Genomic DNA, 11824 nt, shown 5'->3' with positions numbered 1-11824 from the left:
ACGGAATTAGAGCATGTGGCATGCACTCACAGTAGATTATTTGGGGTGCATTAAAAAGAACAAATGCCATCTCTTCCAGGAAAATAGTTAAAGCTAGTGATCATGTTAAGCAAAATAAAAAAGCCAGTATTTCATGTTTTCGTTCACTTGTGGATAGAGTGGAAAGGAAACTATTAGAAAAAAGGAAAGAGGCTGCAAAAGAAGAATCAAATGTGTCCCTACGAAGACGAAATGATCAAAGTACCTTACCTACTGGATGAAAAGATTATAATTAAGCCCATTTATTTGCTACAAAAAATGCCTAATAATTTAAAGATCTCAAAAGAGAGATTTAGATAAAGCTGAATCTTTTAATTGCTGGATTTCTTAAAGTTTTTCTATAATTTTTTTTTATGTTTCCAGGCCACTGGATTGTTTTCTTGCTTGTACGTGCTCGATATAGTAGATACTTTCCAGAAAAATATAACATGCAAATGGTAAGCTTTTAAACAAAATAATAAAGTTAGAAATGAATTTTTAATTTATGCTAATACATGTTTATTAAAATAGAGTTATATATCTTTCCCTTTTTCCCTCCAGCCCCTTACACCCTCTTCTTATGTTTCCTGACTCTTGAATTGATAGCTTGTTTTCCTTTAGGTATAAATGTTCCATACACACACATATGTGCACAAACCTATTTACTCAGTTTTTCTTTGAGTGTATATGAATTTAGGGCTGGCCAGTTTGCACTGGATAGTTATAAGGAGGCTCATCATTGGGAGAATCTAAGTCTCCCTATCAATAGTTGCCTAGAGTTCTTTGTCTAGTGATGGATCCCTCAAATTTCCCTCTTCCACATGAGCATGACTATTGATACTGTGATTGTTCCAAATCTTGCTTATGCAACCATTCCTAGGAGAGATGCTTTCCCAGCAGACTTCCTAGTATTCTGGGTCTTCTCATCTTTCAGGCCTCTCTTACATAATTTCCCCTAAGCCAAAGATGGGGAGCTGTGCTGAAGATATGTCTATGGGGGTTGGGTTTCCCCATGGACCTTTGATCTCTGTATCATAACCATCAAGTTCTGGTTCTCTGTGATGGTCTCCATTTGTTGTAAAGAGGGATGGTAGCCAAAATCTGTGAGTATAAAGATTTAGAGCATAGTAAGGAATTGTGGTAATCTAGCACAGTGATTGCGTAGATTCTTTCTTTTTATTTTTTTCTTTTTTCTTTTTTTCAGAGCTGGGGACCGAACCCAGGGCCTTGTGCTTGCTAGACAGTGTAGATTCTTTCTTAAGGTCCATGACTGCACTAAATCCCAGGGAGCCGGCTAGGCTTCAAGTACCAAGCATAATAATCCCCCAGTTAAGTAGTCCTTAAGTCTAATGAGACAGATATTACCACCAACATATCAGTGCCATCTATTGCATATTTATAAATATATAGTCATTGACATACTGTTCATTGTGGTTCATAGTCATTGAGGCTATGAATTTCTTCCCTCCATTGGCAGTTTATATGGTAATTTCTGGAACCATTGAAGGATATAGCAGGATAGATGGCTCCAGCTTAGTCTCAGTGTGAATCACCTGAGTCCTGTGTCCAAACATGTGATGTCTACTTGTTGTCTACAAGAAAGTTACCTTGGCTTAAGATACACACAATCTCAAAGAATGGAGAGAAGTGTTCTAAGAAAATGGGATCAAGAAGCAAGCAGACATTGCCATCCTAATCCCCGACAATATAGACTTCATACTAAAACTAATCAGAGAGCACAAAGAAGGGCTCTGTACCCTTATCAAGAGATTGATTAATCAAGAAAACCATTACAACAGTAGCCTTATATGTACCAAACTCTGGTGTCCTAATTTTATTTTAAAAAATAATAAATGGAATTACAGACATAAATTAACACAAGTTCAGCAACTCTGATTTCAGTCCCTCTTTCTCCAATAGATTTGTCATCTAGACAAAAAAATAGAGAAACTCAGATTTAAATAACATCTTTTATCAAATGGACATAACATATCTCAACACAATATTCTACTGAACAGCCAAGGAATATATTTTCTACTCAGCAGCACACAGACGCTTCTCTAAAACAGACCATATGCTAGAACACCAAACGTTAGAATATACAAAAAAACAGAAATAAGTCCATGTCTGCATATGATCATCGAGCAATAAAACTTAAAATTAGCATCACACAAAATCCCAGTAAATGTATAAAATTATAGGGATTAAGCACATTTTTACTGAATGATGACTAAGTCAAAGAAGAAATCAAGAAAAAAAAAAAAAAAAAAAAAAAACGAAGACGTTCCTGGAGCTAAATGGAAAGGAAGACACCACCACAGAACTTCTGAGACACAGTAAAGGGGAAGTTTACAGCCCTAGATGCCTAAAGTAAAAGACCAGTCACATCATATAAGTGACTTTATGACGCTACTCAAAAAATCGGAACCGCAAGAACAGATCAAGTCCAAATCCAGACGATGGCAATAAACAGTAAAAATCAAAGCAGAAATTAATAAAAATAAAAGCAAGGAAAGGATATGGAGAGCTAAAGAATATAAGAAGTGGGTCTTTGAAAAGATGAACAAGATCTAAAGCCCCTCGGCCCAACTAACCCAAAGAAAGAAAGGGGGAGATCCAAAATTTACAGAACCGGAAATGAACAGGAAAACATCACAACAGACGCCAAAGATATTCATAATGTTACAAGGAAATACTTTTAAAATATTTCCTTCCACCAAGTTGGAAAATATAAAAGATATAGATGAATTTTTTGATTCATCCAAATTACCAGAATTAAACAAAAAAAAAAAAAAAAAGAGACAAACAACTTAAAGAGACCCATAACACAGAAGAGATGGAAAAAGTAATGTAAAGTTTTCTGAGAGGAAAAAAAAAACAGGTCTCAATGGTTTCACAGTGGAATTCTAATATACTTTCAAAAAATAACTACAACCCAACTTTCTTAAACTCTTCAGAAAAATATAAATGTCCACACCCAAACTCTTCTTAGGCAGCCCACATGACCCTAATACCCATAACCAGGTAAAGATGTAACAGTAAAAAAAACAAAAAAAAACAAAAAAAAAAACCAACAACAACAAAAAAACAAACAACCCACAAAATTATAGACCAATATCTCTGATGAATGCAGATGCAAAAATATTCAATAAAATATTAGCAATCCTAATATGAGCATAGACTAAGATCATCCACCATGTTTTGTTTGCCAAGAAAATCAAAGGTTGGTTCAATATACACACCAATAAGTGTTATAGACCAAATAAATGGACTCAACAACTAAAAAAATGACATGATCATTTCAAGAAATGCAGAAAAATCATCTAACAAAATCCACCATGACTTCATGGTAAGTGTATTAGATAGGGTAGGACTGGAGGGAACAATAAATTCTACAAAGCCAATATGCCCTAAATTGAGAAAAATTTAAAGCAATTCCATTAAAATCTAGAATAAGACAAGACTGTCCACTTTTCCCATACCTTTCAAATATAGAGCTGGAAGCACTTGCTGGAGCAATAAAACAAGAAAGAGAAAATAAAGGAATACAAATAGGAAAAGAGAAGTTCAAATCATCCCCATTTGCATATGATTACCCCATATGCATATGGTATTATACATAAGAGATCCCAAAAATTCTACCAAAAACTTCTGGAAACAACAGTTTCATCAAAGTGGCAGAGTATAAAATCAACTTATAAGAATTTGGTAGCCTTTCTATCACACACACACACACACACACACACACACACACACACACACAAAACCACATTGAGAGAGACATGGACACACCCATATATATATGTGTGTGTGTGTGTGTGTGTGTGTGTGTGTGTGTGTGTGTCTCTGTGTGTGTGTGTGTCTGTGTGTGTGTGTGTGTGTATCTTGAAACAAACTTAACCAAGGAGGTGAAAGACTTCTACAATGAAAATTTCAAATATCTGAAGAGATTGAGAAATACAGTAGAAACTGGAAAAAAAATCCTATGTATATGAATTGGTAGAATAAACTTGTGAAAATGACCATCCTACCAAAAGCAGTTTACAGATTCAGTTCAATACCAATCAAAATTCCCACAACTTTCTTCAAAGAGATAGGAAGAAAATCTAAAACTATATATGAAATAGAAAAAAAAAAAACTGCCCTGTATAACCAAAGCCATCTTGAGCAAAAGCAATAATGTCAGAGAGATTATTATTCCAGAGTCCAACAGCATGGTAGAATTCTAGTTATAAAAAACAATATGGTATTGGAGAAAAAAAAGACATCTATTCTAACAGGATAAAATAGAAGGTCCAAATGTATTAGGATGCATGTGTAACTACAGCTGTCTGATACTTGACGAAAAGGCAAAAAAACACACATTGGAGAAAATACAACATTTTCAACAAATGGTGCTGGGAAAACTGGATACCTAGAAGCAAAAGAATGAAAAAAATTAGGTTTTGAGTCAAAGCCTCACTGTGTAGCTCTGTCTGGCCTGGAACTCCCTACATAGACCAAACTTGACCTAGAACTCTGACCAGAGATCTTGCCTGGACTTAAAGTGCTGGACTTAAAGATGTGCACCACTGCCCAGCTCAAATAATCTTGCAAACATACTATGGAAGTCAAATATTTACAGGAAAACTATAGTGTATTTCAACCATCTCTTCGAATTTTGTCTTTGCCATTGTTCTCGGTCTTCTCTCCTTCATCCATGGCTCCAACGAGCTTCTCTCCTTTTGTGCTTTTCAACATTTTGCTTCTTGGGGAGGCATTCTTGACTTTTCTTTTTCATCTTCCCATTTCCTGTTGGTGCTTCAAGTCAGGCTCATAGACCAGTGCACCAGGCTCCTTTGAATCTATGACCTTACAGCCTTCACCTCTGAACTGACAGAATCTCCTGCGTGTCCACCAACTCCGCTTTCTCATCTGTATTTCTTTTTTTTTCAGTATATTTTATTTTATTTTTTCTCCATTTTATTAACTTGGGTATTTCTTATTTACATTTCAAATATTATTCCCTTTCCCGGTTTCCAGGCCAAAATCCCCCTAATCCCTCCCCCTCCCCTTCTCTATGGATGTTCCCCTCCCCATCCTCCCCCCATTACCGCCCTCCCCCCAACAATCACGTTCACTGGGAGTTCAGTCTTGGCAGGACCAAGGGCTTCCCCTTCCACTGGTGCCCTTACTAGGATATTAATTGCTACCTATGAGGTTGGAGCCCAGGGCCAGTCCATGTATAGTCTTTAGGTAGTGGCTTAGTCCCTGGAAGCTCTGGTTGGTTGGCATTGTTGTTCATATGGGGTCTCAAGCCCCTTCAAGCTCTTCCAGTCCTTTCTCTGATTCCTTCAACGGGGGTCCCGTTCTCAGTTCAGTGGTTTGCTGCTGGCATTCGCCTCTGTATTTGCTGTATTCTGGCTGTGTCTCTCAGGAGAGATCTACATCCGGTTCCTGTCAGCCTACAGCTCCTCTTCTTCTTTATTTGTGGCTAAACAGTTGTTTAGTTTAGACACCGAGTTTAATTTTCAAGTACAGACATTTTACTTAGTTCCTTTTGCAATGTTATTAGACTAAGCTTAAAAGCTTCTTGTGTTCTTTAAATAGAGTTAGCATCGGTATTTATAATTAGTACTCACTGGTTTCAGTACATGAAATCCTGAAGTTTTCATATACTTGTGGAGTTTCTTTCTCTGGAACCTCCGTAAATCAAGGGTATGGGAGTCTTTGTAGGCTTTATGAAAATCTGAGAACTGCTTCCCCAAATCTGCAGCGCACTGATCCCAGGGCAGCAAGTTTCCCAGGAGTATTTTTCCTTTCCTTCCTTCTCCCCACCATTCAGTTCTAAGGCAACCTTTTCAGCAGTTTCTTTCTGACTCCCCATTTTCTTTGACAGTCAACACTCTGTAATTATGGGAAGAAATGTGATCAGTCTCTGACTAGATTTTCTACTTGAGTTGACTCTGGGCCTTAAGTTAAGATCCTTTTTCCAGGGAGGCCATAAAAACATGAGTTTAATTTTCTAACATTAAAAAAAAATAACTTCTGGAGCATATGCCTTCAGAGTTTAGCATACTTTGAATTTTTACCTTTTTTTTCCTTAAATTTGATCCAACATTCCTCAAAATATTTGAGAATCTTTAATGTTTTAAGAGCTGTGTGTTATAACACATTCAATGTGTTTACAGATTTTCATCAAAAATGTATCCAAATAATCTGGTCAACCATTATCAAAATAGAAATTTTATTTCTTCTTAATATTGATTAGCCTAGGTAGTAAAGTAAAAACATGGATATTTTATTTAATCTAAGACTACTTGCCAAGTAGGTTAACAGAAAGATTAGTCAAGTCTGTTACCATGTTAGTGAGGCAGTGCTTAGAACTCTGAGTTATATAAAATTTGAGATAAATGAAGAATAAAATAGAAACTGCGAGAAATGTTTGTAGCATTGGAAGTAAGGTGGATAGACTGGGTGTGTCCATTAGGATAAAGAGCCAATAGATTATGAAAGGGTCAGGACAGACACAGGAAGTTGTGATTAACAAGGAGAATCCCTTAGTGTGTGATTTTTCAAGACAGTGATGTTTCTTAAGACTACAACAATAGGCAGGTACAGTATATTTTGAAAATCAAAAAAGGGAAAAATATAAAGCTTTGAAGTTGGCCAAGGTGAATCAGCGCTAGAAATGGAGCCAAAGATCATGAGTCAAATGCATAGTGTCCAGTGAGCAACCAAGAGTGGATATTACAAGGGTCGAATTCAAGAACAAACCATGATATAAGACATTAAGCCAGGTGTTCTTGGCCTCAGAAGAGTGAAACCATTTGCATGGCAGGAAAAGAACAATCTTCCAGTGCAACTTTCAAGAATAAGGTGATGCAAATTTTATAGTCGGCTCTGAGAAGTATGGAAGGAAGGGAATTGTGACAGAACAAGTTTAAAAAACAGCCAAATGAGACCATTTAGATTATACAGTGATACTCAGTCTCTCTGGCTCAAGAGGAATGTAAGCTACTCCATGTCTTCTTCAAGATTTAAATAAAAGATGTGGAAGAATTCTAGGAATACTTACACAGTTTAACCTCAAAGATTTTGCCTTACTGTTATATATTCAATATTCATGGATCTCTGGCAACTGTGGTATAGAAAGGGTGGTTTAGAGCAATTTGCTTATGGTACTATTTACCACATACTCTGAATACTAAGAAAAAGTGCCCAAGGAATTTTTACTAAAATACTCAAGGAATGAGTTTACCTCTAGAAAGAGTATAAAATTTATAAGAAAGCAAGCATTTAGAGATTCCATGAAGGAAAAACACAAGAATCAGACCTACGATGGCTTTGTGTTCTAGAATTAATAGTATGGAATTGAAAGTAAGTATGCCCTGTGTGTTCAAAGAAGCCAAAGAGAGACTGGTAGATTGCTCAGTGCTTGTGAACACTTGGGCCCTGTCAGAGGGTTTGGGTTCAGTTCCAAGCACTTCCAAGGGCGGTGACTCACAATCATGCATAACTTCCACTCCAGGAACCCCAGAGACCTCTTCTGACCTCTGCAAACACCATGTATAGACACGCATGTAGAACACATGCACGCACTTAAGCAAGGCATTCACATACACAAAATAAAATAATCCAAAGTAAATGTTAAGGAAGCAAGAGATGTGATGTGTAACTAAGGTAACTAAATAGATTCCTGTAAGAACCAAAGTCTAAACGAGACGTTTGGATCTGGGGAGCAGGTGGTAATAATTGAATTTAATACCTCAATAGTTGATTAAGCAAGTGATTATATATAACTCAGGAATCTGTAAAGCACAATAATTCATCTGCAGTTCAGAGGCCCTCAACAATTACTGTTCCTGTTTCTCTCTCAGGTGCATTAGTATTTGCTTTGTATTCTTAGCTCTGCCATGCTGGGCATATACATACTTATGATTTTTACACCCTATAATTGAGTTGATTCCTTTCTAAGTTCTGCTTGCATGAAACAGGATTTCACTGTCTAGAGCAGGCTGGCCTTGAACTCACAGAGCTCTTCGTGCATCTGCCCCCCAATGCTGGAGGGAATACCACCAAGCGCAGGTGCCTTTTAGAGTTTATGATGACTTTTTATATTTTTGGAGTTAAGAGATCATTCTGTCTAAGTGTATGTGTAATACACTTCTGTGTACTTTGATTTTCTTTTGGGTGGAATAACTGTCCCCCATCTTTCTTATTCTGCATACGTCCTTAAAGCTGAAATGAACTTATTTTAAGCTGCAAACATTTGGGTCTTTCCTTCTTTTTCTTTCTTTTTTTTTTTGTCCCATTCATCTATTTTCTATCCTGTGATGATTGGAGACCTTACTATCCCTACATTGAAAAAAATTAATGATAGTTAAGAACTTAATTTGACAATTTTGTTCATTATTGTTCTTGCTGTTTTGTAGTTTTATTGTTCCTTTGAATAATACGTAGACTTGCCATTCAAAAAAACACTAAAGAAACATTGGATTTGACCTATATCTTCAGCCAAATGAACCTAGCAGACAAAAGAACATTTCACCCAACAGTCATGGCATATACATCCCTCTCAAGCAAGTATTTTTAGGATAGACCAAATATAAAGCCACAAGCTAAACATTACCCAGATTTAGAAAATGTCACTGTTGAGTATCTTCTCCAGCTAATAAACCATGGAGTTAGCAATCAATCAGAGAAAAACAAAAGAACCTCTAAGTAAGTGGCTATTGCTATTAAACAATAAACCAAGAAAAACGAAAAACAAGAAAATTGAAATCATGAGACAAAAGAAAACAAGAGCACAACCCAACAATCTTAGTAGACTCAGAGAAGGCAGTCAGGGGAAAAAAGAGGCCAGAATAGCAAATGTTTACAGGAGAAGAGTCACAATCCCAAATAAACAGCCTAACTTCCCATATTGAGGATCTAGAAAAAGCACAACCTAGGCCAAAGATAGTATAATATAGAAAATAACATATATCTGTAGCAAAATAAATGTTAGAGAAGTAAAACATCAACAAAATCAAGTTGTCTTTTTTGAAAAACACAAGCAAAATGGACAAATATTTGATGAAAATAAAGTAAAAAATTAAATGTGAGATATTATAACTGATAATGCATGAAAATAGAAATATAAGACACTTCGGTATAAATAATTATATATTAACAAATAGAATAACCTTGAAGAAACAGATGAAGTGCAGTATACATACAATCTATCAAAACTAAATGACAAAAAAAGAACTTAATACACCAGTAATAAATAAGGATATGGAACTGAAGACTCCTGACCCAGTCAGAGACCTGCATGCTTTCTGGTTCACATCTGTGCCCAGGCCAGCTGGTGCTGGACCCGAACTCACACAGCCCACCCCCCAGTTGCAGCATGACTCCATAGATATTCTGACACGTCCAGGATCCCAGGATCCCAGGCTCACAGGCTCACAGAGGAAAGGCTCCAGTCATGGACAGTGAGGGCAGATAACACCAGAGATAATCAGATGGTGAGAGGCAAGCATAAGAACATAAGCAACAAACACTAATTTACTTGGCAACATCCGAACCCAGTTCTTGCACCACATCAAGTCATGGATGCCCCAACACACCTGTAAAGAAAGATTCAGAGCTAAATTCTCATTTCATGAAGAGGATAGAGGACTTTAAGAAGTCCATTAAGAAATACAGGAGAACACAGATAAACAAGTAGAAGCCCTTAAAGAGGAAACGCATAAATCCCTTAAAGAAATACAGAAGAAGACAATCAAACAGGTAGACGAATTGAACAAAACCATCCAGAATCTAAAAATAGAAATAGACTCAGTAAAGAAAATTCAAAGGGAACAGGCCTGGAAATGGAAAACCTAGGAATGAGAACAGGAGTCATAGACAAGCATCACCAACAGAATACAAGAGATAGAAGAGACAATCTCAGTGGCAGAAGATACAATAGAAGACATCCAGACAACAGTCAAGGAAAATAAAAAAAGCAAAAAAGCTCCTATCTCAAAACACTCAAGAAATTCAGGACGCAATGAAAAGAACAAACCTGAGAAGAATAAGTATAGAAGAGACCGAAGGTTCCCAACAAAAACAGCCAGCAAACATCTTCAACAAAATTATAGAAAAATTTCCTAACCTAAAGAGAGAGATGCCCATAAATATACAAGAAGCCTTCTGAACACCAAACAGATGGGACCAGAAAAGAAATTCCTCTCATTACATAATAATTAAAGCATCAAATGTACATAACAAAGAAAGAATATTTAAAGCAGTAAGGGAAAAAGGTCAAGTAACATATAAGGGAAGATCTATCAGGTCTAACACCTGACTTCTCAACAGAGACTCTAAGAACCAGAAGATCATAGGCATATAGACCCTAAGAGAACAAAATGCCAGCCCAGGCTGCTATACCCAGCAAAATTATCATAGATGGAGAAACCAAGGTATTTCAAGACAAAACCAAATTTAAACAATATCTTTCAATAAATCCAGTCCCACAGAAGGAAAAGTCCAACATAAGGAGGGAAACTACACCCAAAAAAGCAAGAAATTAATCTTTTTACAACAAACCCAAAAGAAGAGAAACATGCAAACGTAATTCCACCTCTAACGACAAAAATAACCGGAAGCAACAATCATTGGTCCCTAATATCTCTCAACATCAATGGACTCAAATCTCCAATAAAAAGACATAGGCAAGCAGACTGGATATGTAAACAGGATCCAGCATTTTGTTGAATACAGGAAACACAACATCAAAGTCAAAGATAGACATTACCTCAAAGTAAAAGGATAGGAAATTTTTTCCAAGCAACTGGCCCCAATAAACAAGCTGGAGTAGCCATTCTAATGGCTTTCAACCAAAAACTATCCAAAAAGATGGGGAAGGACACTCCATACTCATAAAAGGAAAAATCCACCAAGATGAACTCTCAATTCTGAATATCTGTGCCCCAAATGCAAGGGCATCAACATTTATAGAAGAAAACTTACTAAAGCTCAAAGCACACATCGAACCTCACACAAAAATAGTAGGAGATTCAACCTCCCACTCTCATCAATGGACAGATCATGGAAACAGAAACTAAAAAGACACAGTGAAACTAAAAGAAGCTATGAACCAAATGGATTCAATTGCTATCTATAGAACATTTCACCCTAAAACAAAAAATATACCTTCTTCTCTCAGCACCTCATGGTACCTTCCAAAAATTCAACCATATACCTGGACACAAAACAAGCATCAACAGATACAAAAACATTGAATTAATCCCATGTATTCTATTGGAACACCACAGACTAAGGCTGGTCTTCAATAACATCAAAAACAACAGAAAGCCACATACAACTCTCTACTCATTGATAACTTGGTAAGGGAAGAAATTAAAGATTTTTTAGAACTCAATGAAAATGAAAGCACAACATATCCAAACTTATGAGACACAATGAAAGCAGTGCTAAGAGGAAAACTCATAGCTCTGAGTGCCTCCATAAAGAAATTGGAGAGATAGTACACTAACGGCTTAACAGCTCATCTGAAAGCTCTAGAACAAATTCACTCAAGAGGAGTAGACATCAGAAAATAATCAAACTCAGGGCTGAAATCAACCAAGCAGAAACAAAAAGAACTATGCAAAGAATCAACAAAATGAGCTGGTTCTTTGAGAAAATCAACAAGATAGATAGACCCTTAGTCTATCAGACCTTAAAGAAAATCTAATACCAACATTCCTCAAACTACTCCACAAAATAGAAACAAAAGGAACACTATCCAATTGTTTCTATGAAGCCACACTTACACTGATACCTAAACCACAAA

Source organism: Rattus norvegicus, chromosome 9, assembly GCF_021556685.1.
Source record: "Rattus norvegicus strain SHRSP/BbbUtx chromosome 9, alternate assembly SHRSP_T2T, whole genome shotgun sequence".
NCBI classification, from domain to species: domain Eukaryota; kingdom Metazoa; phylum Chordata; class Mammalia; order Rodentia; family Muridae; genus Rattus; species Rattus norvegicus.
The sequence above is the reverse complement of the archived record's forward strand: the minus strand, read 5'-3'. Positions refer to the sequence as shown.